Below are 15,883 nucleotides of genomic sequence, written 5' to 3' on the forward strand. Positions count from 1 at the left end.
GGGGTGTGGCTGTAGGAGTGACGTCATCGATTGTGTCCCCCTATAAAAGGGATCACACGATCGATGACGCCGCCACAGTGAAGAACGGGGAAGCTGTGTTTACATACGGCTCTCCCCGTTCTTCAGCTCCGGGGAGCGATCGCGGGACCCCAGCGGCGATCGGGTCCCGCAGCTTTGGATTAGGTCGCAGGCGCGGCTGGGTACATGTGCAGGACGTACCTATTCATACATGTGCCCAGCCGTGCCATTCTGCTGACGTATATGTGCAGGAGGCGGTCCTTAAGTGGTTAAACACTAAACTTTTTTTTTTACATTTGTTGTTATCAAGCTAAAATATCATTTTTTTTTTGCTAGAAAATGACGTAGAACCCCCAAACATTATAATTATATATATATATATATATATATATATATATATATATATATATATATATATATATATATATATATATATATATATATATATATATATTTTAGTAGCGACCCTAGAGAATAAAATGGTGGATGTTGCAATATTTTATGCCACACTGTATTTGCGCAGCGGTCTTTCAAATGCATTTTTTTTGGAAAAAATTACTTTAATGAATTAAAAATAAAATAAAAAATAACCAGTAAAGTTAGCCCAATTTGTTTTGTATAATGTGAACATTTTTGAATGAATGAATGAATGAATGAAAAACTTATAAAGCGCGGCGCATGCGAACCGAATCGCCTCTGGGCGCTTTTTACGCTGAGAGAATTGTGATCTTTATTCTAAGCAAACAAATTGTGATTCTCATTTTGGCCAGAATGGTGCAGCTCTACTATGTCCCATTGCAGAGATTTCCCTTCACTTCCTGTCCCACAGCCAAACAGGAAGTAAGGGAAATCCCTGCAAATTAGGGAAATCTCTTGGGCACCCCTGGTCACTGGAACTAGTGTCCCAATTGGAAGATTTTGCCTCTATTACTTTTCTGGGCATAATGGAAAATACTGGATTTTCTTTTACTTTTAATGATAATGGTAAACGGAGCAAATAGAGAAGGTTAAAGTGATTGTAAAAAAAAAAAAGTGCTCCTGTCCCTAAGGCATGAGATATACAGTATTGCCCTTAAAGAGACAGCAGCACTTTTATTTTTTACACTTTAACCCTCTCACTTAGCACAGTGGTTTTGCCATTTCTAGTCCATTTCTACGTTGTAAAATATCTGGCTGATCCTGCCTTTTCCTGTCTTTCCCTCTGTAAACTGACCACGTGTATTAATATGGCTGCTGATCTCCGATAGCGTGGTCAGTTTACATGCCTTCCTCATCCAGCTATCTCCTCAGCGCCTCTGCATTTCCCCCACCTCCCTGTCCCATCCGTAGTCTGTGCGAGAGCCAATCTCCTCTCCTCTCCTCTCGAGCCTGTGTAGATCTATTCCCTGTAGCTGCTCCAGTGCTTGTAAAGTAAAGAAACATGTATAAGACCCCTTTCACACTGGGTCGCTTTGCAGGAGCTATAACACTAAAAATAGTGCCTGCGAAGCGCCTTGAAAGAGCCGCTGCTGTCTCTCCAGTGTGAAAGCCCTGAGGTGCGCTAGCAGGACGGTAAAAAAAAGTCCTGCTAGCAGCATCTTTGGAGCGGTGTGTATACCGCTCCTTCACCGCTGCTGCCCATTGAAATCAATGGGTACTGCGGCTATACCGCCAGGAAAGCGCTGCTACTGCAGCGCTCTGCGGTGGTTTTAACCCTTTCTCGTCCGCTAGCGGGGGTTAAAAGTGCCCCACTAGCGGCCGAATACCCCCGCAAATATGACAGTTAAGCGCCGCTAAAAATAGCGGTGCTTTACCACGGACACCCCAGTGTGAAAGGGGCCTTCATGACTTTGGTCCTCAGTTTTAGGTCCCTGTTCAGTACAGTGTGTTTTCCTAAAATTAGAATGCTAAATACCTTTTTTGCAGAGCCCTGCCTCTGTTAGCGTGTATTCATCATAGGGGAATCTCAGCCCCTCCCACTGTGTTCTCTTAGATGGGGAAGGGAAGCATAGGGAGGTCACATGACAGGGCAGCAGGGCTCTGCAAAGGAGGTGTTTAGAATTATAATTTTAGGAAAACACACACGCTGTACTGAACACAGCCCTAAAACAGAGAGAATCAAAATACCTAATACATGTGACTTTACAACCCCCTCTCACTGACACCAATGATGGGGCACCATTCCTTACAGTGATACCAGAGATGGGAAACAAATTCTCCCGCTGACATAAAATATGGGGCACTATTCCTCCAACTGACATTAATGACGGGGACAGAATTCTTCCCACTGACACCAAAAATGGGGCACTATTTCTTCCAACTGACACCAATCATAGAAAAATAGACCTTTTATCTCCACAAAAAATACACATACTGTATATCAAGATAAAGCATATTGCCCTATACCAGGGGTCACCAAACTGCGGCCCAGGGGCCAGATGTGGTCCTTAGCTTGCCTTTATATGGCCCTTGGACACTATTCCTTCCCCTGATACAAGGCACCTTCCCTCCACTGACACCAAAGACGGGCCCAATTCCTCCCACTGACACCTATGATGGGGCACTATTCCTCTCACTGGTACCAATGATGGGGCACTATTCCTCTCACTGGTACCAATGATGGGGCACTATTCCTCTCACTGACACCTATGATGGGGCACTGTTCCTCCCACTGACACCTATGATGGGGCACTATTCCTCTCACTGGTACCAATGATGGGGCACTATTCCTCTCACCGACACCTATGATGGGGCACTATTCCTCTCACTGGTACCAATGATGGAGCACTACTTCTCTCACCGACACCTATGATGGGGCACTGTTCCTCCCACTGATACCTATGATGGGGCACTATTCCTCCCACTGACACCAACAATGGGGAACTATTCCTCTCACTGACACCAACAATGGGGAACTATTCTTCCCAGTGACACCAGAGGCAGGGAACTAATTCTCCCTCTGACATCAAATATGGGGCACTATTCCTCCCACTGACACCAATAATGTATTTTTTTTACTCCCTCTGGGTGCCAAGCCTATGGCATTGTTTACTCCCACTGGTCACAGTCCGCCCCCCCCCCCCCCTAATATTTGAAGGGCAGTAAACTGGCCCTTTGTTTTGCAGGTTTGGAGACCCCTGATCTAAAGCAAACACGCCTCATTGGGATCCTTTACTGAAGCCCATCTCCACATACACAATTTATTGCACAATCCCATATGTGTGTAATAAAACATTTTTCAAAAACTGTAACTTGACTTTCTATGCAGTTAATTGTGCAAATAAAGTATCTATTATGCGATTTTGTTGTTGTTATAAACATGTGCCTATAATTCAGACTTTATTTTGAGATGTTCAGCTTGTTAAAGGAGAAAAGTCCTCCGCTTTGTCCGTGGAAAATCCCATCGTGTGTACGAGGCTTTAGACCGACATTTCCGCCAAGACAAATCCCAATTCAATGCATTAGGTGAGGTTTACTGCTGCCACTAGAAGGGGATGGAAGTACTATGATTTTCCAGGGGTAAGGGGCAGAGAGAGGAAGGGGGGCATCTTACCGGGTAGAGACTCAAGTCTAGGAGCATCTAAATGGGCCCCCCAATTGCACCGGTAGAAGAGAAGCAAGGTCACTGATGTAAAAGCCATAGGGCTGCTGTACCAGCATGGCGCCAGCACGCAAACATCACTCAATAAATTCCAACCTTGCCATCTTATACATCAGAGCCAGATATGGAAGTGAGGAGGAAAAGGAGAGGTTCAGGAGATAAACAGAGGACAAAACAAGGAGGCAGGTATAGGCTCGGTTACCATTTATATCTCGCTGTGTACATGTCGTAGTGTGCCAGAGGTTATAATGTGGTATGGATTAGAGGAGAGCTGTAGATGAGCATCACCACCTTCCACCCTGGTATAGATCATAGAGGTGAGCTGATCATGTGATACATACTACTTGTATTCATTTATTTCTTAGGCTCAATTCACACCTATGCATGTTGCTTTTGAGCGTTTCTGCGGTGCTTGCTGCGTTTTACGACACGCGTTTTTACCGCAATTTGGGGTCTTCTGTTTGTTTGTTTTAGCTGGAATTTTTTTTTTTTTTTTACATTTTCTTTAACAACCAGCTATAAACAGGTTAAAAAAAAACACGCAAATCGCGGTAAAAAAGCAGTACTTGCGTTTTGGATGCGGGTCCATTGAATTCTATTACATGCAAAACGCTGCTTTTTGCAGGTAAAAAGGTCCCCGACCCTTTCCAAAAACGCAGAGGCACAAAAAAGCATTGATGTGAACATGTTCCAATGTTAAAACATTTCCCTGCATTTCTGAAAAATGCATAAAAAAAAAACCGCATTAGTGTGAATGGAGCCTTAGGGCCCTTTCACACGGGCGGACAAATGGACCGTTTATTACAAGTCCGTTTACGGACTTGTAATGTATCCCTATGGGATTGCAGACGTTAGCGGATGATGCATCCGCTAACGTCCGTAACGATCCGCGTCCGCAAAGTTCCGCTTTTTCAGACGGAAGAAAACCCTATTTTTCTTCCGTCCGGCGTAACGGATCGGATGAATACGGACACACGGTCCGTATTCATCCGATTCCCCATAGGGGAGAGCAGAGCAAACACAGGGCGGTCTCTGCACAGTGTGCGGGGACCGCCCTGTCCGCCGACAGCTCAGCGGGGATTAACGGAGGAATCCCCCCTGAGCCAAACGGGCTAACGGAGCGGATCAATACGGATCCGCTCCGTGTGAAAGAGCCCTTACAGCTATTGTCAGTAGTAGGGATGAGCTCCGAGTTCGACTCGAACATTGCCTGTTCGCCGAACAGCGAATAATTTGGGGTATTCGCGGCAAGTTCGTGTGAACTTTAGAACCCTGTTTAGGTCTATGGGACTCGAACGTTTGAAATCCAAAGTGCTAATTTTAAAGGCTAATATGCAAGTTATTGTCATAAAAAGTGTTTGGGGACGCGGGTCCTGCCCCAGGGGACATGTATCAATGCAAAACAAGTTTTAAAAACTGCAGTTTTTTCGGGAGCAGTGATTTTAATAATGCTTAAAGTGAAACAATAAAAGTGAAATATTCCTTTACATTTCGTACCTGGGGGGTGTGTATAGTATGCCTTTAAAGTAGTGCTTGTTTCCCATGCTTAGAACTGTCCCTGCACAAAGTGTCATTTCTGAAGGAAAACAAAGTCATTTAAAATCACTCCCGGGAATACAGAGAAAAGTCATTCATAAAAAATAAAAAAATGTGTGGGGTTCCCCCCAAATTCAATTAGGGTCTGGTGTGGATTTTTGGGGGCAACTCCACACCATTTTTTTTAAAATTTGGGGTGGAGTTCCCCTTAAAATCCATACCAGACCTGAAGGGTCTGAAATGGATATTTGGGGGAAACCCAGCATCATTTTTTTTTTATTTGACGCAGGGTTCCCCTTAATATGCATACCAGACCTGAAGGGCCTGGTAATTGAATTTGGGGGGACCCCCACACATTTTTTTTTTATGAATGACTTTTCTCTGTATTGCCGGGATCGGACAATTCATTATAGCCACGAGTGATTTTAAATTACTTTTTTCCTTCAGAAATTACATTTTGTGCAGGGACAGTTCTAAGCACGGGAAACGAGCGCTACTTTACAGGCATACTATACACCCCCCAGGTACGAAATTTAAAGGAATATTTCACTTTTATTGTTTCACTTTAAGCATTATTAAAATCACTGCTCCCGGAAAAACTTCTGTTTTTAAAACTTTTTTTGCATTGATACTTGTCCCCAGGGGCAGGACCCAGTCATTTAGGACAATGACTTGCATATTAGCCTTTAAAATTAGCACTTTAGATTTCAAACATTCGAGTCCCATAGACTTTTATGGGGTTCTAAAGTTCACACAAACTTTTGGTCTGTTCGTAGGTTCTGGTGCGAACCGAACGGGGGGGGGTGTTCGGCTCATCCCTAGTCAGTAGTGTCGACAATTTACTCAGTGCTTTACATATTGTACATTCACATCAATCCCTGCCCTCAAGGATCGAACAATCAAAGGTCCCTATCTCACATACTGGGCCCAATTATGACAGGAGCCATTCACCTACAGGGAGTGTGGGAGAAAACACACATAAGCACAGGGAGAATATGCAGACTCCATGCAGGTAGTGTACCGGCCAGGATACTAACTGCATGGAGTTTACATGTTCTCCCTGTGCTCTGTGTGGGTTTCTTCCGGGTTTACCATGCTGGTAGGTTTAATGGCTCCTGTCTAAACTGGCCCTAGGATGGTGTTGGTGTAGGTATGCAAGTGAGATATACTTAAAGTGGGTTGTAAACCCTCACATATACCCAGTGAAGTGACTGGCCTCAGTTTATACACAGAGATTAAACAAATCCTCCTACATACGTTATACCTGTTTATCTGCAGTCTTCTCTTCTCTACTTGTGTTCAAAGTGAAAACGAATGCAGCCACCACATCTGATTGTTAAGCTGCAGTTAATTGTATTTTTCTGTGTTCAATACCACTTTGTAAAGAAAATAAAGTGTACAGTTTACTACTACTTTAAAGGTGATCAAAAATGAGACATGGCCTTGAATGGAGCATTCCAAGTACAAGAAGACTTAAAAGCTATATTGCATTGGTCTGTCATTTCCAACATTCAGGATAACCGAGAACCGTCCTACATGTCATCTTATGGCCTTTCGTGAAGTCAACATGTGCTGTTGGGAGGGGTTTTTTCTTTTGGGAATTCCATCCCTTACTTATTTTTCTTGTACTTGTTGCTTCAATGTGTTTGGTGGAGACACCATGGTGTTGGGTTCCTATGTAGTCCTGAAACTCTACCATAGTGCTGGGTTCTAAGACAGCAAGGCCTTTAAAAAGAGGAAGTAAAAGGCACAACAAAAAAAAAACATGCAAGACAAAGGCATAATGAGCTAGTATGCATAGCATACTAGCTCATTATGTAATACTCACCTCCGATCGAAGCCCCCGCAGCCGGCCTTGTACACCGCTCGAGCGGCCGACATCTTTCCCAGGGGTTACTCGGCTCTGGCGCTGTGATTGGCCAGAGCCGCAATGACGTCACTCCCGCGCATGCGTGCGGGACCTGCCTGTCACGGCATGGCCTACCATTGGAACGGCATGATCGGCGTTGCTAAGGTGCATGCGTCGTAGACATTGGCGCCCATGATTTTAGTAAATATCTCCTAAACCGTGTAGGTTTAGGAGATATTTCTTGCACCTACAGGTAAGCCTTAATCTAGGCTTACCTGTACGATCGCGGCGATACCTCACTTGTGTGGTTTGAACACCGTTTTCATATGCGGGCGCTACTCACGTATGCGTTCACTTCTGCGCGCGAGCTCGTCGGGACGGGGCGCTTTATAAAAAAATATATATATTTTTCTTATTTATTTTTATTTATTTTATTATTTTTTACACTGGAAAAAAAAATGTATCACTTTTATTCCTATTACAAGGAATGTAAACATCCCTTGTAATAGAAAAAAGCATGACAGGTCCTCTTAAATATGAGATCTGGGGTCTAAAAGACCTCACATCTCATATTTAGACTTAAATGCAAAAAAAAAAAATTGAAACTGTCATTTTTTCAAATGACAAAAAAAAAAATGTTTCTTTAAGACGCTGGGCGGGACTGACGTTTTGGGGGCGATTTTTCCCTCACTCGCAACCCCACACAGCTGCCGAACGGACCCGATCGCCTCCGCCGCTACCGACGGCTCCGGTAAGCGGCGGAGGGCCCCCTCTCCCGCCGCCGATAACGGCGATCTCGCGGAGACCGCCGTTATCGTTGAGACCCGCTCACACTAAAGATGCTCACACAGCAGCTGCTGCCGTTACCGAGATATCCATCTTTAAAGTTAGGCCGTATAAAGTCGTACAGCATTTTGGAAGTGGTTAAGAACCATGGGCGGAAACCTGATTGGATTGAAATAGAGAGTATGGCGGCTCCTAATCATTCGTTAGACAATCTACTGTGGTGTTCCCGAAAGTCCAGGCCTGCAATAATGTCTCCTTCATTGTCTCAGTCCTTCAAGCTTTGGGATGATTTGAGGTGTCTTCCTTCTTTGATATCGGACATTCAACCTTTGGCACACATCTTTCGTAATCCCCTGTTCGGTCCGGGAATGAACGTTAAAGCCTTTCAATGGTGGTTGGACAAGGGGATCTATAGAATTGGGGACTTCCTTTCTACCTCTGGCCCGCTTTCATTGCAGCACTGTGTGAGGAGGTTGGGGATGCCGGATTCTGAAAAGATCCGATACTCTCAAATACTCCACTTCATATCTTTAATTTGGAAGAACAAGCCCTGTCCTCCAAACTTCACTCGCTATGAACGCTGGTGTAACCAAATGACGGAGCAAAAGGGAGGCATTTCCATTATATACATGTCAATTTCAGAATCTACCTCTAAATTCTTTTACATGGAGGCGTGGGAGAGGGACCTACAGGAATCCTGGGATCTGGAGGAGTGGCATAAGGTAGGAATGAAAGCTTTTAAAGGAATTGTTAATATTTCTCTGATAGTTTTAATGAGATGGTACCTAGTCCCCAGTAGGTTGGCGGCGATGTTCCCAGCTGCTTCACTCACTTTCGTGAGTGTCATGCCCAGGGCTCCATGCTTCATATTTGGTGGGAATGCCCGAAAATTAGGGGATACTGGAATAAAATCTTTTATCTCATAAGAAAGATATCGGGCATTCCGGTGGAGAAATCCCCCAAAATAGCGTTGCTTGGGGTTCACATCCCACAGGCTCCTAAGCATACTCAAAAATTAATAGCTTTCATGCTTATGGGAGCAAAAATCACTTTGGCCAGTGCCTGGAAGCAACCTCTGGTTTCATTTTCGGCAGCCAAGAGGAAGATATCTTGGATTATGAATCAGGAGAAAATGGTTAGTTCAATCCTAAATACCACTAAACTCTTTGAAGCAACATGGGAACCCTGGGCCAGATATGCAGGAATATCCCTTAAGCCGGGAATCTTGGGGTCCTCCACGAGCGTTTGAAATCTGCAGCTGGCAATGCTTTCTTCTCTTTTCTCATCCCTCTTTTCTTATTTCTAGCTTTACTTCTCTGTTATTTTTTTTTATTCTTATTTATTGTTTTGTTTTTATTTATTTTTTACTTCATTGTTTGACAGCAGTCAGTTTAATTCACAACTCTTGAGTTAGAGAATGTTTCTTCTGTGGTATCATACCCAAGAGATATTTTCTGCTTTGGATATTATTGTTGGATCATCCCTGGTTACATTGAGCCACTGGAATTTAACAATATGTTCCTCACTATTGGACTCTCACGTGGGTCTGGGGATTTCAGTTTCTTCAGAGCCACGAGTTCGGTCCAGCCTTTAACGGTGTACTTTCTGAATCTAACACTTTAAGTCGACTCCCGACACAGTTTGTGCCCATTAGGGGTGTCGGGATGGACTTTGGAACTAAGTGCACTTATCAGGTTTTCCTGCCTTTATAAGATCTTTTAGTACATAGTTGAGTAGGATGACCTATTTAATATTGAGTGACGATTATTAATCTATATCGAATAATTAATATGTATTGTGTGATTTTCACTGCGCCCCAGGATGTTCTGGTGGCATTGAATTGTACTGTACTGCGAGGATCACCTTAAAGGCCCTGGCTGGGGTTTGCAGCCGCAAGCACACATTGCTTGCCATTTGGTAAGCCTCCAATTTTTACTGGTTCAAGGTGTTTTTATTTGCTCCTCAACATTTGTTTACTCCTATATGAACTATATTTTTGTGGACGCAGTAGGACTGAATTTATCCTCTTTCTAGTCCCTCATTGATTTGGGTTACTGGCTTCATAATTAATTTTCCTCAATTTTATTGCTTAGATTTTTTATTTTAGCGCAACAACCTTTCCCCTTTGTTCTATGTTGTTGTGTTTGTATAACACTCCGTTGTTGCAGTTTTACTAGCAATTTATTGTCTTTTAGCGCGGTAATTTTCTTCCTTTGTTCCATAATTGTACTGTACTGCTCTTCAATAAACTTCTTTTTTTTAAAAGAACCATGGGCGGAAGAGAAGTTTTGATGTCGCTTCCACCCTGCAATGATATGGCCATCTTCCCCTCACTCATCTCTATACCACAGACCAAGAAGGTTCCGATCGCCTCCGCCGATGGCTCCAGTATGCGGCAGAGGGCACTGGGGAGAGGCGGCAGGGCCCCTCTTCCGCCGCCGATGAAAGTGATCTTGTAGCAAATCCGCCACAGAGACCACTTAACTTGAAGCGGACCACACACTCTTGAAGAGGATACCAGGGTTATGCTACCATAACAAGGGTATTAGCGATGTAAAAACGATGGTGGGTAGTCCGGAAGTGGTTAAGCACATGATTAGAGCCAGAGGCTTCAATTTGCTAATAAAAAAAAAAAGAAAGAAAGTGGGCTGAGGGCACTGCACCCTGAGCCCACCCAGTTGGGTGACAATAGCTAATTAATATTCGCTATTATCTTCCCGATTCTCCTCCCAGGCAATCAGGAAGTGGGCATTAAGACCCGATTGGCTGAGAGGAGAAGCGATCGTCTTGGCCACCGAGGAGGAAGCCACAGAGAAGCCGTTGTGAAGCTGCCAAACAGGAGGAGATGCAGGAAGGAGCTGAAGCTGCCTGGGACCTAGATGGGGCAAGTGCAGGGGACTAACTGACCAACCGGCTTGTTTGTCGTCCCCACCAAATAATGGAGCACCAGCTGATACTTACCTGAGATCCCTTTCTATCCAGCGATGTTGTAGAAGTGTATTGGCTGCCTGGACTCCCCTCCTCATTGGCTAAGACAGCAGCATGGCACCATTGGCTCCGGCTGCTGTCAAAGTCAGTCAGCCAATGAGAAGAGAAAAGGGGATGGGGTGGGGCCACAGCCACATGTCTGAATGGATACAGCTGGCAATCAACATGGACGGGGTGGCCTTTCCGCCAGAGCACTTCACACAAGGGTATTTTTTAGTCCATTGACCAGAGTGAGGCTTTACCAAGTTAATCATGAAGACACACTTTGTCAGGGGTGGTTTACACATAAAACCAGTCTGTATTTCTGCCTATTCTTGGCTCTGTAGGTGCGGTTCCCAATAAATAAGGGATTTGGTATGACGTGATCCTGTGGCTTCCATTGGTTCATGCTTAGAGGACTGGCAGCAGTCCGGTCTACACCCTGCTACTGCACAAACCTTTGGGGTCAGTTAAAGAGCTGCAGTGCCTCTTGAAAAAGCACTTCCATATTTCTAAAAGGTACCCGCTTTTGTAAACAAGCTTCAGGCTAAGAAAAGGAGTCACATGCTGTATGTGGTGCTTCTGAGATTCTTTGGCACTTTCAGTTCCACTGATTTGCATTGCAGTTGCATCAAGTTGTTTTTGTATGGGGAATGATTTGTATGGGAAGATCTGAGGTGCAAACAAAAGCCATGTTCATGAGCCCTTATAAGCTCAACAATAGCAAGCTGTAGCCACAATGGCCCAGATCCACGAAGCAGTTACGCTGGCGTATCTATTGATACGCCGCGTAACTTCTAGGTTGCTCCGGCGTATCTTTGTTTTGTATCCACAAAACAAGATACGCCTGAAGCTGGGCGAGATCCGACTGGCGTACGTCTTAGTATGCCGTCGGATCTAAGGTGCATATTTACGCTGGCTGCTAGGTGGCACTTCCGTCGATTTCCGCGTCGAGTATGCAAATTAGCTAGATACGCCAATCCACAAACGTACATCCGGCGCATTTTTTTACGTTGTTTCCTTAAGGCTTTTTCCGGCGTAAAGTTACCCCTGCTATATGAGACGTAGCCAATGTTAAGTATGGACGTCGGGCCAGCGTCGAATTTTCCGTCGTTTGCGTAAAACGTTCGCGAATAGGGATTTGCGTAGAATGACGTTCACGTCAAAAGCATTGGCTTGTTGTGGGTTAATTTCGAGCATGCGCACTGGGATACCCCCACGGACGGCGCATGTGCCGTTAAAAAAAACGTTGATTACATGGGGTCAATAGGAATTACCATAAAACACGCCCCGTCTCATCCATTTAAATTGCAAGCCCTTACGCCGACACAGTTACACTAAATTCTTTGAGGATACGGAAAATACGCTGTAAGTTACGGCGGCGTAGTGTATCTGAGATACGCTACACCGGACGTATAGATGCGCCAAGGTTCGTGGATCTGGCCCAATGTATGTCTCCTCGTGTATAGGTTTGTGGTAATGATTACAAAGGGGTTGACTTGCTAAAGGCAAATCCACTCTGCACAAGTGCATTTGAAAGTGCAGTCGCTGTAGATCTGAAATTAGTGGAAACTCTTCTGAATTTATCATCTAAATCACGTGCAAGAAAAAATGCAGTTTATTTATTTTCCTTGCATGTCCCCTTCAGATCTACAGCGACTGCACTTCCAAGTGCACTTTTAGTGCAAAATGGATTTGCCTTCAGTAAACAAACCCCCAAGGTTTACCTCTCAGCCAAAATGATCCACGGAGCTTCAGCTGTACTGCCGAGTTCCTGCTCACCCTTGTAAAAAACTTTCAAATACTGCAATCACCGGAGCTCGACTGTACACTTTAAAAGCCTTTGGTAAAAATCCATGGCCAAGACTGTGGTACAAAAAAACATGTTTTGGCCATGCAGCCTTAAGGCCCATACACACGATTGGATTTTCCGGCGGGAATTGTGTGATGGCGAACTTTTGTCCTAAAATCCAACCATTTGTACGCTCTATTGGACAATTGTTGGATTTCCCAACAACAAATGTTGGATAGCATCCTTTAAAATTTTCGACAACAAAATGTGTGTTGTCAGATTATCCGATCGTGTGTACACAAGTCCTTTGGGAAGAAAAACCAAAAGTACAAACACGCATGCTCAGAAGCAATGCTAACCATAAACACAACATTAGCAGAAGTTGCCCAAAGGGTGGTGCTAAAGAGCTGAAAAAACACATAGTTTCATGTTTGTTGGCCGACAATTCTTTGCCGCTTGTATGCAAGACAAGTTCATGGCCAACGCCCTTCGGAAAAAACTCCTACAATTTGTCTAAAGAAAATGTGATTGTGTGTATGAGGCTTAAAGGGTCACTAAAGGAAAACATTTTTTTTGCTGAAATGACTGTTTACAGGGTATAAAGACATAATAAACTGATTTGTTTTAAAAATGATTAAAAATAGATAAAAAACAATCATATAATGTACCTATAGTTTAGTTTAGTTTTTGCTGTTTCCTGGTTCTCTGATGTACAGAGCCAGAGAGCCAACAGAGGGCAGTGATGCTTTGTCTAAAACCCCTCAGCACCAATCCAGTTTCGTTTTACAAACAGTAATCACACCTCCTTGATTAGTGACCACAGTGAGAAATCTCCCAGTACTGTGGTGATCAGGAAACAGACAACCAGGAAGTGTCCAGAACAGAGAGGAATTACAGCAACATCAAAGCAAAAACGAACAATGAGGACATGAAACCAGGACTGCAGTAAGGTAAAGGAAGCTATTTAGCTAAAAAAAAAAATTCCTTTAGTGACCCTTTAAGTCGGGGCTCTTACAACAGGTTTGAAAGTATTTGGAGAGTGTTGTTGGAGGACAGGGTGTCTTAGGCCGCGTACACACGATCCGTCCATCCGATGAGAACGGTTTTGATGGACCGTTTTCATCTGTTAACCGATGAAGCTGACCGATGGTCCGTCGCGCCTACACACCATCGGTTAAAAAACTGATGGTGTCAGAACGCGGTGACGTAAAACACAACGACGTGCTGAAAAAAAACGAAGTTCAATGCTTCCAAGCATGCGTCGACTTGATTCTGAGCATGCATGGATTTTTAACCGATGGTTGTGCCTACTAACTATCGGTTTTGACCTATCGGTTAGGAATCCATCGGTTAAATTTAAAGCAAGTTGTCTTTTTTTTAACCTATGGATAAATAACCTATGGGGCCCACACACGATCGGTTTTGACCGATGAAAACGGTCCTTCAGACCGTTGTCCTCTGTTCAACCCTAATGGACCCTAAGGCCTCGTACACACGATAGGTTAATTTACTAAAGGCAAATCCACTTTGCACTACAAGTGCACTTGGAAGTCACTTTAGATCTGAGGGGGAAGATCTGAAATGAGGGGAAGCTCTGCTGATTTCTATCATCAAATCATGTACAAACAAAAATGCTGTTTATTTTCCCTGCATGTCCCCTTCAGATCTACAGCGACTGCACTGCCAAGTACACTCGTAGTGCAAAGAGGATTTATCTTTAGTAAATAAACCCCACAGTTTATTTTACAGCGCGCCTAGCCTATTAATAAAACAGACAGACTAGGATGAAACACACCAATACCTTTTACATAAATTTATTTACTAAAACCATATTTACACTTCAAAAAAGTACAGTTGAGTTTTATTATATTACCTTCCCCAATTTGAACAATTCTACACAGATAGCTGTACACTTTAAACATGATTGCTATGCTTCTCATACAATTGCATAACAAGGACGGCCTCTGTACAACAATTTTACACGTTTGCCGTATGAAAACTTCCAGGAAGCATGAATGGTTACATACGATGAAATAGAACCAGAATTTCATGACAGTACAGGATTATTTGGACTCTTAGAAGCAGTGCAATGAGCAGGGACAATGTTATCCAAAACAACCAATAAGAATGAATGAATGAATTCTTATTGGTTACCATCATTTGCTGCCATTTTTCCTTACAAAGTATAAGCCCATTGATGCAGAAAAGAATAAAATAAAAAATGCAATGATCCAGTAACCTCTAAAAAAAAACTAGATCAGAGGTCTGCAGTTGCGGATGATCATTGCCCTTTGTATCGTTCTGATCCTGTTCATTTATAAACGATCTGAGATGAGTTTTGCAATGGAATGTGAAAAAAACCCTCTGAACACAAATCTTGACCATCAACAATAATGCCATAAAGACTTCTACATCCTATAGACTGGCCTGCAAGTATTGTCCAGAACGTCCAATCCTCTTCTAACCTTAGAAACATGAAAACTAGAAGCCGATTGGTTGGCATGGGTACATACAGCCAGTCTGCTTCTTTCAGCTGTAAGTATAGACCATGGGGGAAATTTACTAAAGCTGGAGGGTGCAAAATCTGGTGCAGCTCTGCATAGAAACCAATCAGATTCCAGGTTTTATTCTCAAATCTTAAAGCGGAGTTTCCACCCGCAATTCCTCTAAAAAGTCAGCAGCTACAAACACTGTAGCTGCTGACTTTTAATAAGGACACTTACCTGTCCTAGGCACCCACAATGTCGCCCCCGCGATCGTGGCAGGTCCTGGCGCCGCCATCCTCAGTAAGGGAGACAGGCAGTGGAGCCTTGCGCATGCGCGAGTCTCTCGGCGCTTTGTGAATGGGCGGCTGCTCTCTGGGATACACACATAGGTAGATTCACAAAGAGTTAGGCCGGCTTATCAGTAGATAAGCCAACCTAACTCTGAATCTACGCCGGTGTTTGTTTAAGTGTATTCTCAAACAGAGATACGCTTAAACAAAGCTAAGATAGGCCGGCTTGCGCCGTTCTATCTTAGCTTGCAATGTTTCTGTTGGCCGCTAGATGGTGCTTCCATTGCGGCCGGCGTAGATTATGTAAATGAGGGGATACGCCGATTCACGAACAAATGCTAGGCCTACGCCGTCGCATTACGTCGTTTCCGTAAGGGATAGGCCGCCTAAAGTTATTCCACCTATGAAGTGGAATAACAATGTTAAGTATGGCCGCCGTTCCTGCCGCGAGGTTCAAATTTTTTACGTCGTTTGCGCAAGTTGTCCGCGAATCGGGATTTACGTTGTTTACGTCCGCGTCGAAATCAATAGGCCCGTACGGCGTACTTAGCCGCAATGCGCCCTGGGAAATGTAGGCAC

The sequence above is a fragment of the Rana temporaria genome, chromosome 1 (genome assembly GCF_905171775.1).
Source record: "Rana temporaria chromosome 1, aRanTem1.1, whole genome shotgun sequence".
Taxonomy (NCBI): Eukaryota; Metazoa; Chordata; class Amphibia; order Anura; family Ranidae; genus Rana; species Rana temporaria.